The following is a 21,432-nucleotide window of genomic DNA, read 5'->3' on the forward strand; positions in this document are numbered from 1 at the left end:
CCCCGGGCAACTGCTTGAGGAGGGGGCCTCGGGCTGCCTCGGACAAGCATCTCCCCCCTTCTCCGGCTGAGGTCGCGGAAGCCCAGTGAAAGGAGGCGTGTGTAAAGATTTTGCAATGTCCCTGCATGGTGTTGTAGACTTTCCTAGCAAAAAAACCGGCTTCGGCTTCTTTACAATCCCCGGCGACTCACCTGATTAACCCGCCTGCGGTTCTGCCCTGACCAGGTAAACCGAGTCCAGACCTTATCTCTTCATACACATCTGGAAGCAAACATTGCACCCGGGGCATTTTTATTTCCTTTTTTTCTTTACAAATTGGAGAAGCGAGCAGCGGATAGCTCTGTTTGTTGCACTCCTCTTCCTCTCCTCCGCTGCTAGCCCCAGACCCCGTTCCGTGGAGTCCGTCCTTTTTCATGGAAATCAAAGAGTCAAAGCTGCGCGCCAGGCGCGATTGATTGTTTTCTCTCTCCCCGCCGCCGGTTCGCCTTCGCTTTTTGCCATTTTAAGGGGTAGCTTAGTTTCTGTTTTGTTTTGTTGCTTGTGTGTGTACCTGACAGGTTCGGTTGGGCAGGTTTTGTTCCGACTTTGCCCCCTGAGATAAAGCATTGATTTATTGAACATAAGGGGGGGGGGTGTTAACAGGATTGGAGCGGAAGGGCGACTTTAAAGCTATTACCGGTTCGGTGTGCTGGCAATCGTACCTGTGCTTGTTTATTATGATGTGCTGCTGCCCGGAATGTACCCCTATCCCACTTCTCCTTGATCCCCTTTCAAGGACCTGAGAAGTTCCGTCCTCCCCAGTTCTGCCAATCGGTTGCCACCTTTTCTGTCTCGCCTCCTAGACCGCCAAGGGCAGCGCGGTCCGTCCGAGGACCTTGGCACACGGTGCACGAAAAGCTACGTAGGGCGCGAGTAATCCGGGAAGAGATAGTAGCGCCTCTCTTCCCTCTCCTCTCCTCTCCTCCCCTCCTTTTTCTCTTTCTTAAAACACTTTGCAAGAGTGATTTATAAGAGCCAAAGAGGCCTGCCAGTTAATGCCAGGAAATTTATTATCATTTGTTATCTAACCGTCTGTCTATCTCCATACATCTATCCATTCTTCTGCTTATTAATACGATTTTGCTACATGACGCTGCTTGTCTGAGACGGTTTAGGCTTCTGTACTGTAAACTGAGGAATAAATACCATTCAGTGCAATGTGCTTTCAACTTAATACGAACTGAGCTGTATTCTGGAGAATAAGCTTTTCTGAAGTGGGACTCGGTTCCACCTGTGTGTGTGTGTGAGAGAGAGAGAGAGAGAGAGAACAGGAGAATGATTGGGCAGTGAGGAATGGTGCAGAGCTGTTCACAAAATCGAGAGGCATGTGGGATTATGGCATGAAGTTCTTACATCCCCTTCTAAAGTAAAAGCCTATGGTCTGACATGCACAAAAATTGCCATACCAGACATATTAATATATTGACAATATATTTTCATCCTTCCTCTGATATACATTATATATTACTTGTACTAATCTGAAGAGCATTGCTGCTCTAAAAAGGGAGAAATGGAAAGAAAAGCTGGACGAGGTAGGTGTGCGTGCACAGCAAGCCATTTTTTATGAGAGATGAGTTGGGGATATAAGTACCTTCTCTTCTGTGAGTTGCTTCATATCTTCTGTTTTCTTAGGTGTTGGTTCAAAAGTCTTTGAAGTCAGGGTGCTATATGTATGCAAGCAGGCATTTTGGTATGTATAGAATGTACATACACTGTAAAATATGCATGGGCTGTGCAAAAACGTGGACTTTGAAATGTTTTGCACCCTCTATTTGTGGGTTTCACACTTTTCTAACACTGAAGGGAAATAGTTTAAAATCTCATATTTCAAATTACAGCGGTGTGTACAGTAGTTAATGAAAGAAATAATGAAGTGTGCAAAGGGGAACACCTTTGTATATGCTGGGAATAAAGGATCTGGGCATTTGTGCCATTAGGTTCTGAGTAATTTGAAAGGAGGGTTTATAACCAGGAGCTTATGGTTAATGTTTTTTAAACCTTCATATGAAAATGGACTTGAAAGTTACCCATGGACTGGTGTATTTGGCTCCAAAGGCTCGGGTGGGGGGTGGCGGCACGGTCATGGGTCGTGATTACTCAGGTTTGTACATTTTATAAACCTTATGAAACAGACTGTAGGGCATTGCAGACAGCCTTAGTAAAGGAATGCAAGAACTGTTAGCCAAACCATTAAGAGATAATAAGGGAGAAAGTAAATGACAACTTAGTCCTGAGAAAGGAGGCAGCTCAAGAAAGAGACTCCAGATAATCCAGCCTTGATTCTGCAAGGATGAAGGGAGGACTCTGTCAGGCTTCTGAGACTCTGTTGTTGTATCCTACAACAGGGTTCCTCAACCTTGGTGACTTGAAGATGTGTGGTTGGGGAATTGCTGGCTGGGGAATTCTGGGAGTTGAAGTCCACACATCTTCAAGTCACCAAGGTTGAGGAACCCTGCCCTACAACAATAGAGTTCCAGTAGTCCTTGCAGTCTCTGTTTCCTGACCTGGCTTACCTTGCAGGGCTGACATAGGCTTTAATTCCACATAGAACTTGTTGTACAAGTATATGGGAACAGAAAGTAAATTTGAATGTTCTTCAAATAACAGTGTGTGAGATATGTTCATTGAAGATGCTAGGTTAGAATAGTACCATTTGAAAGATAAATCAGGCAGTTAGAGCCAAGATTCTAAGTATCCAGTGCTGATTTCATGTGAAAAGGTATGAGGAGGCCATATAAAACAGCTTTCTCTAAGCTGTGTTGATTGGTGTTGGCCTACCATATTAGGCCTGCAAAATGCTAGATGGCAAAATGCTGGATGGCAGAGTTTTCTGTAACTCTGTGCTGCTTTCTAGTAGTTCTCTGGAGTTTTGTAGCCCAGATATGTAGGTCTAGATTGAGTTATGTATGTATGTCTTCCCATTTAGAAGGCATCCAGCTGGTAAAAGATGTCACTATAGACTGCTATCTTCTGTAATAGATTCCACTTCAAGGCATGTAACAGTTCAGTAGAATAAAGATTGCAGTACAATTTCCTGGAAGCAATCCCCGTTGAGCCCAGTATATTATATTATATTTCAAATTTAGTCACCGCCCATCTGCCACAAGATCCCTCTTTCCCCTTTGGAATGTATGTGGGGCACAGGAAGGAGGAACGAAAGTCTTAATGCTGTCCAAGTCACAGTGTATTGGAATAGGCATTTCTAGCTAATTCTAAAATTGCACAGTATAACAATCAAGTTCATCAACCTTGCTTTTAAGTGAGTACACAAGAAGTCTGTGTTTTTCCCCTTCTGGCTCATGATTATGGATATATCATTAGTTCAACTGTCATATTAAAGAAAAGAACTCAAAAATTAAAATGTTTTGCACTTCTCATTCTTCATTTCTGTGCCTTTAGCAGCATATATTTGATACATAAAGTATGCTGATTTTACTGAATATTTTGATTTTGAACAAACATGGAAACCTCAAGTAGTGTTTGATGACCTTACAAGTGCTGAAGGTCACAGCCGATTATGGCCTACCATATAGTAACTGGGGATATTGTGAGGAGAATAGGAAGCAGGAGCATTATGAACACCACCTTGAGTTGTACAAAATAAAGGTGGGCTATACATCTAATAATAATAATAACCAATACATTTTGGTTGTTTTATCCTGTTTTTATTTGTTTTTCATTGTTAGCCACCCAGAGTCATGTATATGAAATGGATGGCCATATAAATTTATTAAATAAATAAATAAATAATAATACCTGGAAGGTGGATTGTTTTAGTTGATGCATATGCTAATTCTATATGCTACACAACAGTATGTAAGTGGAGTAATAATAATAATCTGTAATTAAGTCATAAAATTCTTACCTAAAACCATATGTGGCAAATGGTAATTTGATACTTAATGTATTAAATATTAAGTAGGTAATATAACTTTATTAAGCATAGGCACTATCATACTCTGTTCTGCAGTCTATTTCCCAAATGAAAAGTTTACTATCTAAAATATTCTGTGCCAATCATGTTCCTGCTTATTATGGCTTCAGTATTTTGATATTAAGTGATCTTAAAGATATTTCCACCTTATTTGAACCAACACTGGAATCTCAGTGCTGTAAGATAAGGCACAGAAAAGTAAGTAGTCAGCTGAAGGGTTTCTGATGGAAGCGTTGCTGAGAACGATATCTTGGTCTCTTCTCTCTCATGTTGTTTACAGGGACATTTCATTGCAACCAGAAATTCAACAAGACTAATGTCTGAGTGTTTGAAATAGATTGTGTGTGTGTGTGTTTCTTTTTGAATGTTACATGTGCCTTAACGGCTTACTTATACAAAACTATTCTGGATGGGCTTTCATTTGCTAAAAGGAATACATAGATATATTTACATTAATGTGCAAGATGAGAAAGGTGGAATTATTTGATTTGGAAGAGTTTTTCAATACGTTGTCTACAAATGTGTTAACCATAACCGTATATTAAAAGGTGACATTAATTGGGATGCTTTAAAACATGCTGAAAAGTTTCAGAATTGTGTATACAGATGTTACGTTACATCACCCTCCCAAGTATAGGGTTTTACATAAGTTCCACACCCCTCCTTGGAGGTGGGAGAAATTTCTCTATTTCTACACATATGTTTTAAAGTATGCTTAAAGTTAGACGTTTTTAAAAATAAAGTAAAGTAAATGGAACAATTCAGAGTTACATGCCAGAGGATATGTATTAAATATCTTTGAAATACAAAAAGATTGAGTACATTTTATAAAATATTTCATGGCTTTAGTCCATATAATTCAATTAACTTGCCAAACACAATCTAAGTTTCGTTTACAGCTTTATTCATGAAGGCCAGTATGGCTGTGTCCACACCACATGTCTATAAAAGAATATATTGTTATTTGGAAGCTTTGTTATGGATTAGAATGTAATTTTAAGTTATTAGGACAAAATTGTATGCAGACAAAATAATAAGGAAACAGCTACCCTCGTATAAAACAATAAAGGTTACAGCAATGAAACTTATCTAATGCAATTTAAAATCCATTCGCTAAGAAACCTTGACAGTATCTGCCTTCCAGGTACTGCACATTTGGAAACAATATATCTCCATTTAAATGCAGATCTGCAGTTTTCTCCAGAGGGCAGTTGGTGAATCTTTCGACTGAACTGCTGGTACTTGAAAAACTAACTGACGATTTCCCCATGAACAAGGGACCGTTTCAAGTCAGCTATTTGAATAATGATTATAAATTTTCTTTAATATTGCAGCTTTATATTGATTTTTATTGCCTTTGGAAAAATAATCCTTTTTAAAAAAAACAGCAATCCTTTTGTCCACTCTATCCATGGAGTGTCTATGGATATATTATAATTACAAAACAAGTTCCTTGTTTTTTCACTGCCATGATGGTTGCATGTGAATTCCTCCCCATCAAATGGATAGGGCAGACTTCCTTTGATTTTGACCTAGATTTCACTTGATTATTCCTATATAGGGAGCACCTGGTAATTTCCCGCAGTGAAAATAGGAGAACAACTGTTGATGCCATCTAGCAGGGCTGCATGGAGAATAAGGGAATGGTGCACCTGCAGTTTGACTCTATTGCTCCCTGAAGATTTCATTATGACAGCAGTATGAGATGGGTGCTTTGTTAACATGAGAGACTGTGACTCTGTGTGTGTATGTGTTTGTGTGTTGGGGGGAGGTGAACTAAACCAGGCTCTGGTCCTACAGATATTTTATTTGTTTTATTGCAGGTGATTTTATGTTAAACAGGCATAGGGTTCAAATTATATTACAATTTCGCACAAAGAAATCAGGAGAAAATATTGTTAGGCAGACTGCAAATGTTGCCTGTTTTAAGTTATGTTTGTTTAAAATGGGCTGCCTCCAGTAGATAGTCCAAATTCCTAAGCACTATCCTTCAGTTTATGGATGCCATTCCTACATGGCTGAAAAGCTATACTAGATTCATAGGGGACAGCATTAAAATCCTAAGCATTTAAGGCATCAGGAGTATAGGATTTTTCTTGGTCATCCTCAAGTCAGGTTCAGATACAATGTAATGCAGAATTTTCACTATGTCCATAATTTTACTGTTAAAAGTTGGAAAGTATTATGAAAACCAGTATGGGAAGGATGTTTTGAGAAACATTTCGGTGTACTGTAATAAGCAGAACATAGGACATGATGTGGAGAGACACAAGTTGAAATTCTCACTCGTCCATGAAGCTTCACTGGGCTATTTTGAGTAGAAAATAATTCTACACGAAAACGCCTATACAGTGGTACCTCTAGTTACGAACTTAATCTGTTCCATGATTCTGGTTGCAACTCGAGTTGGTCTCAAGTCGAGGTAAAGTTTCCCATAAGGTTCAATGTAAATACGGTTAATCCGTTCCGCCCTCCAAATTTGGTCGCACCACGAGGCAAATTTCCCCATAAGGTTCAATGTAAATACGGCTAATCCGCCCTCCGAATTTGGTCACACCCCGAGGTAAATTTCCCCCATAAGGTTCAATGTAAATATGGCTAAACAGTTCTGAAACATATGCATTTTATTTTTAAACCTCAAAAACCTTCCAAACACCACAAAAACCTTCCAAATGCCACAAAACACACCACAAGCCTCACCGAACATTTCCTTGCTACCGTGATCTCACCCACAGGAAGCCGCGACCGTGTGGCAGCAGGGAAAATGGCCGCGGATCCGGTTCGTAAGTAGAGGCGGAGTTCACATGTCGAGGTAAATTTTTGGGGCCGGAGCTGGTCGTATCTTGAAAAATTCGTAAGGAGGGGCGTTCGTAACTAGAGGTACCACTGTATATGAATATTCACATAGGTTCCAGTTGTATCATGGTCATTATTATTATTAGGATGAGCTAACTTTCTGGAATGTGTAGTTAAAGTGCTGATTTTAACATACAAAGTAGAGTGGCTATCCTTGCCTGAAGGTTTTACAAGTAGGATTGAAATTTTGATACATTCTGAATGCCAAGTCTCTGCTCTGGAGGTATGTGTGGGCCTTCTCCCAGGATTGCTTTGGTTGGTAGGGCTGTGCAATGTTTTGAATTTACAGAGAAAAGATGGCGGCATGTGGGGGCAAACATGTAGCATTGCTCTGCAGCTCTTTTTCCTGGATTACACTGCAGCTGATGTACTTCAGTGGGTATATTAACAGCTGATACACTTTGTATATGACAGATTTTATTGGCTTTATCCTCTGTCTTATTCTTGTGAGTGTTTGTTTGTTTGTTTGTTTTATACCATGTATTTCTAAGGCTTTCAGACAGAAAAGCAATTGATAACTGTAAACGAAATATGTGGGTTTTTAATTTTATTTTAATAAATGACAGTACTGCTTTTTATTATTTCAATATACTTATTCATGATTTTAAAGCAAGAACTCAATGGAAAAATTCTGTAGAATGTATTTGTTATCAGTGTGGGCATTATCACACATAGTGTGATGTGATCTCTTGGTAACAAAGAAAGCATAATTGAAACATACAGTACTTGTGTGCATTTATTTATATACACCCAGAATTATTTCTTTATTTACTCCATCGAATATGCCACCCAATCCTGAAGGTTCTAGGTGGCTGACAATCTCATCATAAAAGTATCCATAAGAAAAAAGGAAAATAACCCGTTCTTACTTTCAATCAGAGCATCCCTTCTTTGGCTAGATGGAACAGCTGGATCTTGATAGCATATCTAAAGCCCATTTCTGAGGCCCATCAAACAGCAATCACGTAGGGATGGGACCTGGAAGGAATTTGATTTGATCAGACAGGAAGATGAATATGGAAGAAGGTGATTTCAGGTAACTAGGCCCGGAGCGTGTAGGCCTTGAAGGGGACAACCAGCATCTTGAATTGTATCCAGAAGCTAACCAGCAGCCAAGCAGTGGGATGTACCCATCATTGCCCAAGCAGCTATGTAGTTATATACCAGCTGTAGCTTCCAAATGTTCTTGAAAGGCAGTCCCTTGTTTCCCCCCCTCCCCCATTTTGTTATTTATTTTAAGACGTTTCACAGAAAAACAACAGAAAAAAGAAAAATGTGTCACTCTCATTTTCTTCATTGTAGCTGGTGTTAGTTCTGGATTATTTTAGACTATCCACAAGTCTCAGTTCTTCAAGTTATATTTAAGAGGTGATATTCCTGGTGATTAGAAAAAGAAAACGTGGATTTTCTTTTTGAGACAGTGAATATACTTGTTAAAGGAAGGTAGAGTAAGAATGCATTTGCATCATGGATTTTTCAAGATTTTCACATAATTTTTAACTTTCTATTACCAGTAGTTCCTTGTTTATTTTTCATTTTAGAGTTTTATTATGTAAAAGTTAAGTAATGTTTTTAGTGAGGATACTATATGTCTGATTTCCTAAACCAATTTAGTTGACAGGAGGGTTTGTTTATATTTTCCAGGTTGGTTCATCAAAACTGGCTCCCTTGCTGTTACCTGAGAATGATAGAGAGATCAACTAAAACTTTAAATAGGAGAACATCAAAAAGGAGAGAAAAGGGAAGTTGAATGATCCCTTTTGCTGTAAGGTTTACCCATTCACTCTGTAGGATGGTGTGCACAGGCAGGAGCAACCAGCCCCCTAAGCGAGGTTGGCATTGGGTACTACAAGGATAGGAAAATGCTTTGGCTTGACTAGGAAGAAAAAAGAATATTCCTGAAGAAGAAAATAACATCTGTATAGAAATTGTTTGCCATCACCAGTAATTAAGCTTGACTGTAGGGAGATTTGATGTACTTTCCATATGGCCTAAGAGATGAACACTGACCTCCTTCAAATAGATATAACTGTGCTGACTCTGCATATATGCAGACTATCATGAACATCCAAGTGCAGATGAAGTCCAGGTCCTTTCTAACCCCCTGTAGAGCAAAAGGATTTTGGAAATGGGGAAAGCCTCCAGAAAATCTGGTTAATTAAAATTATTTTAAAATTAATAAAAGAAAAAATTAAAACAACTTGTTTTATTCTGTTCTGTTTCACATTTCTTAGCTATATTTTAAACAGAATCCAAATTGTAGCCTCCTCCTTATGGGTAATATTTTGAAATCAAACCGTTTCCTCTTTGTGATACAAATTATTCCATCTTCTACCAAGAAGTATCCATTTTGAAGATATGTCTCCTTAGCCATTTACTTCTAAATAAAATAAAAGGGCATATACACCTTCCTGGTTTAATGATGATTGAATAATTTCCAGTCCCAATGAACTGTTCTGTATCCAAGGGCTCCATACATTCCTAGGCTTTTTATTATTAACTTGTCTGAATACTAGCCATGCTCTTTTGCTAAACTGTTAGTTTCTCTCTGTGGAGCAAGGTTCACACTACTGAAGAAATGACATGGGATAGCTAGGAGTGTCTGGGGAAAAAGAAGGGCGTTGGACAATAGAAATAATTTTAACCATTCTTGTAATGCTCAGAAACAAGTCTCTTCCAGCCACTAACATGAACTAAAGTGAAATACTTGATCATGCTGTTATGTGGAAAGGACGTATGACTTTTATGCTGGGCAAACCTAGAGGGAGAAAAATACCTTTCCTTCCATGTATGTGTATATGTATGTATGTATTGTCTGTCTGTTTGTCTATCAGCTATACTCCAGCATCCATAGCAACACAGCCAAGACCTGCCTCTCTTAAGCTGTTGCTTGATGGCATCCCTGTGGCACAGTGACAGTACGATATTGTGGGAGCCAAAGCAGTTATGGCAATAAGAGACAATACTCCTAATTGTTTCTGATGTGCTTTTCAGTTCAGAAAAAGCTCCCAGGATGATTTTCAAGATAACAGCAGTTTAGAAACTTTGGAACATCAAACAGTATAACTACAGTGAAGCAGAAAACAGTCTTAAAAACAGGTCAGGTCACAATATGATATCTAATTTGTTTTGTTTATTTTATTTTATTTGCAAAATGTATTACTGATTTTTATTTAAAAAAACTGAGTGGATCACATTTTAAAAATTACACAATACGAACAGTAGATTACCAAAATATATTTAAAAATAGCCATAGAACTAGGCAGCAAATTTAAGTAAAAACAGGTACATTCTGATGGAAAATTATTTATTTTACTTATTTTGCAATACAAAATGTATGTACTGCTTTTCATTTTAAACAAAATAAAAATGGCTCACATTTTAAAAATTACATAATTGGTACAATAAATTATCAAATATATTTTAAAAAATAAAATAGTTAAAGAATTGATGGTAAATTGAGAAATTAAGGGAATTTCGGAATAAGTTGATTAGTTTTTGATTTACGGCAGCAATACTTTACCATGGTAGCTGCTCCAGTGTCCATGAAAAGTTTATTCAGCTTGGTGAATGTCACAGTACAAACTGGCTACTTCCACAATATAAATCAAGGGTGTGATATGGTCAGCAAGATGAGGATGATGATGTTATAATATCTGTTCCTTGCAAAGGAGACCAAGACGATTGTTTTAACAAACAATAGGAACCGTATTCAGTAAAATAACGTAATAAAGTATCAGTAATAAAAGAATTAAAATACAAACTCCATTTTTAAAAAGTAATCTACAAAGTAGTCTGATCCTGGGCAGTTGTCATCCTACTAATGTCTGGGTAAATTCTAGAGAGAGTTCTGGATGTCTTCTCTAGAATACCTGGACTGGGCAGGGTTACATGAAAGCTGGTGGTTCTTCAGATAACCTGTCCCTGAGATGCTTAGGGCTTTTAAAAAACCCCAAATGACTTACAAATGCTTGGTAACTAAGTGGTGGTCAGTGCAGTGCCTTCACACATTTGTGTGTGCACTAAGGGGCTCTGTTGAACAATTTATCCATGCAGACTGCACAAGCTGTAGCTTCTAAAGCACTTCATGAACAGTACAATATAAAGTGTGTTATTTCTTGTTATTACCAGCATAGGAACTATCATGCCAAAGTTTCCCCTATCCAGATAACGTGGTAGCTGCTGCAGTAGCTATAGCTGCTAATTGGCACATTTAACTATCAAGATCACTTGACCACCAGTGACAAGGATTAATCTCCAGATTCATACCTATCTTTTCTAGCAGGGAGTACCTGGGTGTAAGAGCTACTGAAGTCAAATAAACTTTCTGGAGAGTAAGCATAGGTTTATATATGCTGAACCCACAAAAACCTGTTGAGAATTTGGCAAGAATTTTCTTTTCTTTCCTTCCTTGTACTTCTTCCTGTTGTTTCATCTCTATCACATTTTATTCCCAAATTTCTCTTTATTTTCCTTCCCATTGTAGTTATTTCTCTCCCCCCGCCCTCCATTGTCATCTCCTTATTCATCTCTTTTTGCTGTACTTCTTGGAAAGACCAAGAGAGATTATGTTGGGCTTCAGGGTTTAGTGGCCTTGGTCCAGAGAAGAGATTTCCTGACATTTCACCGGCAACTGCAGCTGGCATCTTCAGAGGCAAAGGCAACTGAGCAGGGACTGACTGGGCTCCTGTCTTTATAGCCAGGTGTCCTGACTTTTGTAAGCTCTGTCCTGGCTATAAAGACAGGAGCCCAGTCAGTCCCTGCTCAGTTGCCTTTGCCTCTGAAGATGCCAGCTGCAGTTGCCGGTGAAATGCCAGGAAATCTGTTCTCTGGACCACAGTCACTAAACCCTGAAGCCCAACACTGCCCAACAGATACCAGCTGTGAAAGCCTACACCAGTCTATAGAGGGGGATGTGTGTGTGAAGACAGAATATTTTCTGCCTACAAGTACAGAAATAGGGTTTTACAAAAGGGGTGCCTTAATCCATAGCAGATGATGTCATTATGCCTACTAACACAAGAAGTCCTGTCTCTCCACAGACTGAGTCCTGGATCTACCATAGTGTTCTGGAGATCCCCCATTTGGTCCAAGGCCTGGGGTTGATATTTATTACTTGTTCAATGGCCCCTGTTTTGTTGTGTTGATTTTGCTGTCTATTAGATTATTTTAGTCTGGATTGTCTATTTGATTTAATGTTAGCTGTTTTTATGTTTGTTATACCTGGCCTCTCTTTAACATCAAAAAGACCAAGTTCATGACCACTGTGAGGAATGGAAATGTCAATGACGGTGAAGAGATCAAATGCATGCAAGAATTCACTTTCCTAGGATCGCAGATTGATCAAAGTGGTCAATGCAGTCCAGAAATAAAGCACTGAATCACACTAGGTCTCACAGCAATGATGAGCATGAATCGAGTATGGAAAAGCAAGGACATCAGCCTGGTAACTAAATGCAGATTAGTCCACACTATTGTGTTTCCCATAGTTACTTACAGTTGAGAAAGTTGGACCATGAAAAAACTAGACAGGAGGAAAATCAACTCGTTTGAGCTGTGGTGTTGGAGAAGGCTCCTGCACATTCCTTGGACAGCAAAAGTGACAGACAAGCAAGTTCTGGAGCGTATAAAACCAGACATATCGCTGAATGGCAAAATCACAAAATTCCACCTTACTTATTTTGGCCATGTCATGCGATCAAACTCACTGGAAAAGGCAGTTATGCTTGGAATGGTCAGCGGTAAAAGGAAACGAGGCCACCAAAAAACACGGTAGCTAGACACCATCAAAGCTGACACCAACCAGAGCATAAAACAACTAAAAGAATCTGAACAAGATCGGAAATGGTGGAGAGAGCTGGTCCATAGAATTGACGAGAATCGGACACGATTGAATGGATAGCACCATCACCATCACGTTTGTTCTAGTTTTGTACACAGCCAGGGGTCCACTGGAGTTGGGTGGCCAATAAATTTAAATCATCATCATCATCATCATCATCATCATCATCATCATCATCATCATCATCTAAGACTGATACAGAAAGGAGAGTTGTGAAAATAATGGAAAGTAACTAATGAAGGATGATTATTTATTTGGGTGTAGAAACTCTTGTTTCAGTGATACAAATGTTAGCTTCTGTTTTAGTTACCATTACTTGAATAGTGTATACAGATGTGCTGTAATCCCAGAAAAATATGCAATTGTTCTGCATGCTCTGAAACACCATTTTGGAACTGAATCCAAAATATTGCATGACAGCCTCAATAATACATATGGTTACCTACCTTCCAATACTCTATTTCAGAGTTTTCATCTTCTGTTACATTAACAACTACAATCATTTTGGAGTTCATTGATGGCTTCATGTTGTCCTGGGACCTCAGATTGTGTATGACTGTCCTATATGTATTTACTAGAGGATAAATCAGACAGACTTGGTAGGGCTTATTTCTGGTTTACACAGAAGTTGGCTCCACTGTTTTTATGGGACTTAGATTGCTTCTGGCCAAGGTTTTTATTCTTCCATTGCTCTCCTCATTCCTGGAGTTTTATGAGCCTCTAGGTACCACTATCTCTTTTTTGTAATTGGTTCATTTTTTCCCACCCTTTCTTATGACAAAAAAGGGAAAGATAGGATGACTGAATATTGTTGATTGGTAAAAGAGCAGTTCTTTCCCTTAAATAGTAAGAATAGAATTACAGTATTGACATAATTACAACTTTGGGATAATCACACTTCACACTGTCAATCTATATTGTGGAAATTTGGTTGAAATCAGTGGGATATTCAGGCAATGGATTTGGAACAGGAGTATAAAACATCCCCAACACTTTAAAGATAGAAGATCAAATTAAGATAGGAAAAAAATTGAAGAAATTCCTGCAGCTTACTCTAGCCATGTTGAGCCATGTCACTGGATGGAGGCCAAGACATTTATCTCTTTGAATTATTTGTTAGGTTTATATTCTGCCTTTCTTCCAGGAGTTCAAGGTGACACACCTAATACCTAATGTGCCCCTCTCTGGTGTTTCCACATAACAACCCTATAAGGTAGGTTGAACTCAGAGACAGAGAGACTGTTCCATTAAGCTTCCATAGCTGAGCGTGGACTTGAAACTGGGTAAACCAATTTTACCCAGCTTAAACCAATACTTTAAACTTTCCACTATTTAGGAGAGAGAAACTCTGAGTTCTAGTCCCACCTTAGGCATGAAAGCCAGCTGGGTGACTTTGGACCAGTCACTCTCTCTCAGCCCAACCCACCTCACAAGGTGGTGGTTGTTGTGAGGAAAAGAAGGAGTATTATGTATGTTCAGTGCCTTGAGTTATCTATAAAAAATAATGAAGGCGGGATAAAAATCTAATAAATAAATAAAGGTAGAGAATTCCTGATCCCTCTTTGTATCTGGTAGCTGTCATACATAAAAGCATTTGCTTCACAGGGAAGCATAAAAACTGTGGAATTTTGGCATCTATTTATAAAAAGTGTACATATAAAAGTTTTTTCCCCACACATGCCACAGTAAACTTACTTGAATTCTATGAAGTTTATAAAAAAAATTGCTTTGCACTGTAAAGCTTGGCGTAAGCTTCCCTGAAATGTGATGCCATTGGTTTTTCAGTAAAGGTTTCTGCAGGGCTGCAAACAGGCATCAGCTGCTACAACTAGGGAGCAAATCAGCCATTGTAGTTTAAGCAGCCTTTTTCTCAAGGTTTCTTTTCTACACAAGAAGCATCATCTTTTCTTTTCTTTTTTTTTAAATAGTGTCAGACTTTGCATTTGGCTCATATAATCAGATCAGAGTCAAGATCATTGCTGCAGACTAGAAAAGGCATCCTTAAGACATTTGTCCTTGAAACTGCACCAAACTCTTGGAAGAACCCAGAACCTGTGAGTATGATTTAGGCAACAATAGCACGGTGCAAACCTGCAATCAACTATTATACAGTATCCGATTAGCCCTCTGTTAGGGATTTTTATCTCCCTTTCCCCACGTTCTTTTACATTCATCCTCGATTCGTTCTGAGGAAACAAATCAATTCAGGCTTCTGATACAGTGACTTTGCAGTAGATGAGCTGGTAAAATGTTTGATTTAACTCTTCATTGCTTTCTAGAGGCTGATGAGATAGACACTGTAGCCAACAAGCTCTAGGGAACTTTTCTGCTTCTTGTCTTTTAATTTTATTGTTGGGAATTGAAATGAGTGCTTTTGTCTACCTGATAAACAAGGGGCAGTTTTTTTTCATATGCCACTTCAGACGAACAGTAAATAAATAAGGCAAGTGCAATCCATCAGCATCTATCTTAATTAGCATTGAAACTTGGGTGTTTGCAATCTTAATTTATTGGTAAATGATACTTTTGTTTTAACTGAGTTTTACCCTTGACTGTTTTATCTGACTATTCTGGCTAAGTTTCTTTGCTTGGACTGCAGTCTTATTAAAACTGAACTTAAGCACTCTGTATCTGCATTCCAGGGACATTCCAATTAAAAAAAAAAAAAAGAATTAAGGCTTGAAAAGAAAGTAGTTTTATTATTCTAGAAAGCCAAAAAAGAGGAGGCAGTTTGCATGGATGAACACAAATAACCCACAAAACAGAATCCTCATTACACTTACTCTTAAATAAGTTCATTTTCGGCTGGGGGGGGATAATTTTCCAATGGAATTTGTTTATGATCAGGATGCCATATCTGAACATAGCCTGCTTGTAGCTACACCTAATAAAAAACCTAACTTCTTTTTTAAATTAAAGTTTAATATGAGTCTCTTTATAAAATTTATCCCAGGTTAGACTGATTGATAGCTGAATTGTGGCTTATTAAGTGTATTCTTCATGAAATCCAGAGAGGAATTGCATTCTATTTAACTAGTGAATGTAAAAACTAGTAACCATGGATTCAGCAACCACTAACTGCTGAATGCAATGACTTGCTGTAAACAATACAAATGAGTCAGGATGGCAGAAGCAACCAGACATGAAACGATTTTAACAGAAATTATAGTAAGGTTCATGTGATACAGTATTGGTTTCTGTTCACTATTAAAAGAAAAGTATTTCATTTCCCCCCCCCTAAAGTTCAGTTTAAATCATGCATATCTACCAGATTCACAGTGACGCATGTTCCACTGAAAAAGTGAATTCTTCCAGGTATTTCTGGCTTGCTACCTTAGTATGTACAAAATTAATATAACAAAACCCATTCTGGACCAATCCAGGTTTATTGTTTCTTACATTGACCAGTTTAAATTGCTCTGGCAATGATCAAATCTAGTACTGTTTTTTTTTTTAAAAAAATACTGAATTACTAGAGCTAATTCTTAAAAGTGTATAGAGAAATCTTAGCTGCCACTCCAATGGCTGGATAAGATTTGCTGGAGCAGGAGATGAAGTTTTTGAAGTTTTTGTGCCCTATTTAGCTCCTTTATTCTTTTCATATAAAAAGGGAGAGTTGCAGAATAAATTATGTAAAGTAAGGCAACCTGACTTGATTTTCTTAATTTATAGAATTCAAACTGCAGTTGGATAAGTGCTTAGTATGGAATGGGCTTCACTGAGAATAGTGGAATTTACTCATGAGTAAACATGGCCAGGCTGTTGAATTCAAATTTTGATGCAAAATTAAGATATACTCTATTCTTGAGTGCAGAGAACACATGACCAGAGAACACACTTCCAGATGGCATCTGTTTTAGAAAGTATATTGTATAAATATGTCTGATACTTTTGAAGTTAAGTATATTATTATTTTGTACTTCAGTTACCAAATATTTTTAGGGAGAAATATATCCTTCTCCGTGCAGTATTGCAATGAGTGTTTTCTAGCAAGTAACATTTATGCAGAAGGAAAAACACTGGCTCCAATTTCTCTCTTTTCAGCCTATATTTAATTTTATTAACACTTCCATCTTTCACATATACATGTAGCAATAAAATTGTTTAAAATCAGTAGTATTTACTCTTTCATTATGCATATTAACACCTTTAGGCTAAAGCCAACCATTTAGCTTTCAGCTCATGTAGATGAAAACTTACCATTTTAGCCCTTTTTCTCATGCTGTGAAATGAGGACTCATCTAGTGGTATTACCAGCCTTCTGCAACCATTCAAAGATCTGCTTCTCATTCTTGATATCCCCAAGTATGCCAAGATAGCTTTGTCATCCAAGCTCTGTTGTGCATATAGAAATTTTTTAAGAAGTCTTTTGAAACAGAATATCAACATGATCACTTGTAAACCGCCAAGAAGAAAACCATTTTTTTTTCTCCCTAAAGCAGTGTTGTCCAAACTTGGCTCATCTTAAAGTGGCCAAGTTTGGACAACACTGCCCTAAAGCCCTAACTTCCAGTTGTCATAATTGCTTCAACTATTTATAGAACCTCCACTGATTAATCTCTTTGCAGGAAAAACCCCAGCCACAGTGTAGTTCTGTCAAACTACCATCCATCAAAACAAAAGAGATGCAAGTAAGATACGAATGCATGAATATATGGAACATTGAAATATAGCAAAATGTATCTTTTAAAACAGGGCCACCTCTGATGATCAGCATGAGACTTTTCAAACACTGCTCTGAAATGTTGGCGGCAAACTGTGCCACTGGATTGCATAGCAAATCAGGCACGGGCTCTCAGGGCGATGCCAAAAACTCAGAGAGGGTGCATATGCTCCATTGGTCAGGGATTGCCCACCCCTTTTAAACCTGATGATAATGATATATTTTGCATTTTCGAAAAGGCAAAGTTTCCTTTGAGTCAGGCTCAGCTCCTCTTAACTTTATGGACTCTTTGATGGATTTTGGCTTTAATTCCCTCTAAATCTGGGGGCAGCAAAGATTCAATAGAGAGGTCACAGTAACACAGTTTAGCTGAGATTTTTGCTTTCCACCTTGATGAAAAGCCATCAAGAAGAACTAACTGGGCCTGTGAAACTTTAGAAAATAGGAGTTTAAGCCAATAAGAGAGTAAGTGTGAAGTCTTGCCTCCACTGGAATCATATCTGATTCCATGTATTTGAAACACAGCATGGAAGCATGCTCATAAAAACCTAGATTGGTCATCATCTAAGGGCTTTGAATCAATGGAAGCACATATCTGTGCACCATACTGCATTTCAGATATAGTTTTAGTTTTGAAAAGCTTGATGGGAGCAAGTATAAGGCATCCCCTTTTAGAATTAAAAAAGCCCAGAATCGATTTTGTGTTATTGTTAGTGTTGACAGAACTGGCTCTAATTTGTTCCCACTAAGGTCTGAAAAATTACCCCAAGGTATTTAAAAGCTGGGACTTCTTCAATTTATTATTTCCAATTTGCCATTGATATTTGTGGTTATTAGGGATTCCCAAGAAATCCATAATTTTGGTCTTAGAGTGATTGATTGTAAGTCCTTCTACTAAGGCTCGCAGACTTCTCCTAAGGCCCACCTGTGTGAAAGAATTGCTACATCATCAGCATATAATAGTACAGCCAAATGCCTGACACTGTGTTTCAGAGCGTACACTTTCCTTTTGGTTAAGGTAGCTACCGCTGAATTCACATAGATATTAAATAACAGGGGAACTAGAATGTAATCCTGTTTCACTCCTCAGGAGATTGGAATGTCTGCAGTAAGGTGGCCAGCTCTATCACATCTAACTTGGGTGACTATATTTTCATACTGCATCCTAATTAGGAAGAGCACATGCCAATCACGATATGAGGGACAGTTTCCACCAGAGTCCATCCCTTTGAATAGAATTGATGGTCTGATCTAAGTCAATAAAGGCAACATATGAGGGCCAGTGTTGCCTATCTGTGTATATCTGTATAAAAAGTTGTAAGATGGTACACTGATCCATTGTGGATCTGTTCTCCCTAAATCCTGCTTACTCATCAGCTAGGAATTTCTTGTAATCCAGCCAACCCAATAATTACAATATAAGAAGCAGGTATATAATTTGCTAGGCACACTTAATAAGCTAACTAGACAGTAATGCAAGGAGTTTGTGCTATTGCCATTCTTAGGGATGGGATAGGGATGAACACTTAAAATGTTTATGAATATTTACATTTAAATATTTATTGTTAAAAAATCTTATTTAAATTTATTTAAATTGGTTTAGTTTAAATAGAGTAAGTTTGGATCAAGTTCATTGTATGGTACACGCTCCTGCAGAATCTGGCATATGTTGTAGTTTTTGGTAATTGATGGGAAATGTAACTTACAATGTAAATATTCTTATGAAGCCAACCAGTCTTGATAAGATGACTTCTGCAAAATTTAGATACAGCAACTTCTCAGTAGATGCTGCTGAGAATGTGAAGACTACAGCATGTTTTATGATGTCTGTGTACGTTTATACAATAACTTTATTGCGGTCATCATCCAGCATAAGATAATTGGCCCTCAGATATCCAAAATATCCAAAAATAAATTGACAATATCAGGATAATAAGGAAAAGTACATACAGGCAAAGAATTTTGGCTAAAAGACAATATTAAATCAAAATATGCTATGTGTATGTTTTCCCTAACCATTTGTAAGCATGTTTACAAACCAAGTCTGTTACTGCTGGACCCATTGAATGGATTATATCACCACATAATTTTGTAGCTAGTATTATTTTATGGTATTGTGGATATCTGAATCTTAGTTTTGTAGAGGTGGTTTAATGAGGCAGCATAGCTTGTCTAAAACTATTGGCCATCAGAAGGATCTGATCCTTATGAGTAAACTATGCAAGTTCAAATAAATGCATTGCTAATGCCTACAAGCAACAGAACCTCAAAGTCCACGGCTTTAAGAATTCCAATTTCTTATTTAATGCCACTTTTCATAGTAAAACTGGTTTCAGAATTTGCATGCTGATCAGCAGATGGATTGCTGTGGTGGTTACCAACTTGCCTACTTGCCTTTCTGATGTGAGCCTTTAATGTAACTTGGCTATTCACGGGCTTAATTTTAGCAGGTATAGAAATTAGTGTAAGGTATTGCCTTTATTCAACTGATGAACCATATGTGATATGGATATGTGCATGGCATGCAGTACAAAAAGCCAAGGGATAAAAGATCAGTTGTTACGGATTCTGTAGCTGTCAGTTTTTAAAGGAAACTTTGTAATTATTGGAGGTAATCTTGCAGAAAATTAAATCTTGACTTTTGCATGTGTGAAAAAGTTTGGGCTACTTAACTCACCATAGATCTGTGTAGGTGAAAACAGCTCTCTGTTCAGTTGGTTCCTTGGTTTACCTCTCAAGCTTTTGTTTTATGATGTTTCACTGCTCTAAAATGTTCATAAGGTTGATTGGACAATCCCTTAAAAAAATACAAGCATCAAACCCAGTTTGCCCATCTCCCTGACCTTCAAAGAAATATTTCTAAGTTTTTATTGATATTTTTTAAAATAAAAATTGAAAGTGGCTTGGGGACTATGCTGAGGTTTGCAAAGTAAAAGAGAAGTCATGCAATTTGTAACTTGTCTTTCATTGGAAAATGAGAACTTCTAACTATGTTTCAAAAGGATTGATAATAAAACACATTTTCATGCGAGACAATGTTTGCTGGTATACTAGAAAATCCTCCCCCTTTCTCAATATTTTTATTTCTCTCTAGGCACATCAGAGACAAATCGTTGTAACTAGTACATTACAGGGTAATGGAGTGATTAAAGAACCAGATTTCGATTTTATGGAGACTGTGGTTACAATCTTCATTTAATCCTGAAGTTCTGTATGTCTTGCTTAAAACTCTTCTCAGTATAGATAGTCGTAGTTTACCAACAATAATCCGGGCCAGGAACTCTGTCACTAAGCCACGCTGTTGTAAGGCACAATGTCACGTGACCACGCTGACTTACGACAGCAGTTCCAGCAGTCCCAGTTCCTATCATTAGGTGAATCCTGCATGGTCATGTGATCGCCATTTGTGACCTCCTGCCAGTTTCCCCATTGACTTTGCTTATCATAAGATGGCAGTGAAGGTTGCAAATGACGATCACGACTGCAAGATGCTGTGATCATCATAATTGTGAGCCAAGTGCCTGAATCACGATCATGTGACCACGGGGATGCTGCAACCGCCACAACTACAAGGACCTGTCATAAGTCCCCCTCGTTCAGCACCATCGTAACTTTGAACAGTCGTTGAATCAGTGGACATTAAGCAAGGACTACCTGTATTATCATGAAACGAAAAAAGAGGAAGGAAGAGAATCCTAAATATCATCCTGAATTCTTAGCTAAAGGGAAGAATGTATAAATTATTTTAATTGTAATTTATTTTTTAACAGTTCAAGATTTTCTCTTCTATTCTGCTGTTCAGTCCCCTAGTGGATTCCTAGTAGCAATTTGTAGCATAAACCAAGAATGTTTCCTTCCTCATAAATGTCTTTTTAGGACAGTGGATCTCATTTTGCAGCAAACGTGTTTAGAAATGTAGCCAGGCAGTGCAACCCTAAATGCACCTTTACTCAGCAGTGCGTCCCACTATATAAAATAGAGCATGTTCCCACCTAAATATGTATAGAATTTCCACCTGAATCATCCATAAAATGTCAGTAATATGTGTTGGTATTGCAATTTGGAAGAACCAATATTTTGACATCTGACTTGTTTTGC

At 38.0% G+C, this 21,432-nt stretch overlaps 1 protein-coding gene across 3 annotated transcripts in view; it reads left to right on the forward strand.

Annotated features, from left to right (window-relative positions):
- Positions 1-96: 96 nt before the first annotated feature.
- Positions 97-21,432, forward strand: part of ESRRG (estrogen related receptor gamma) — a 439,525-nt gene continuing 418,189 nt past the window's right edge. Inside the window, exon 1 of one of the 3 annotated variants that reach the window (XM_088146649.1) lies at positions 97-225. The gene's annotated coding sequence lies outside the window, so the exon portion shown is untranslated. The remainder of the gene's footprint in view (positions 226-21,432) is intronic. The other 2 variants (XM_088146629.1, XM_088146635.1) reach the window with 2 other exon arrangements.

This window comes from Python bivittatus, unplaced genomic scaffold (genome assembly GCF_059951505.1).
Source record: "Python bivittatus isolate LINGU-HERP-01145 unplaced genomic scaffold, Pbiv_v1 ctg000020_np1212, whole genome shotgun sequence".
Lineage (NCBI taxonomy): Eukaryota > Metazoa > Chordata > Lepidosauria > Squamata > Pythonidae > Python > Python bivittatus.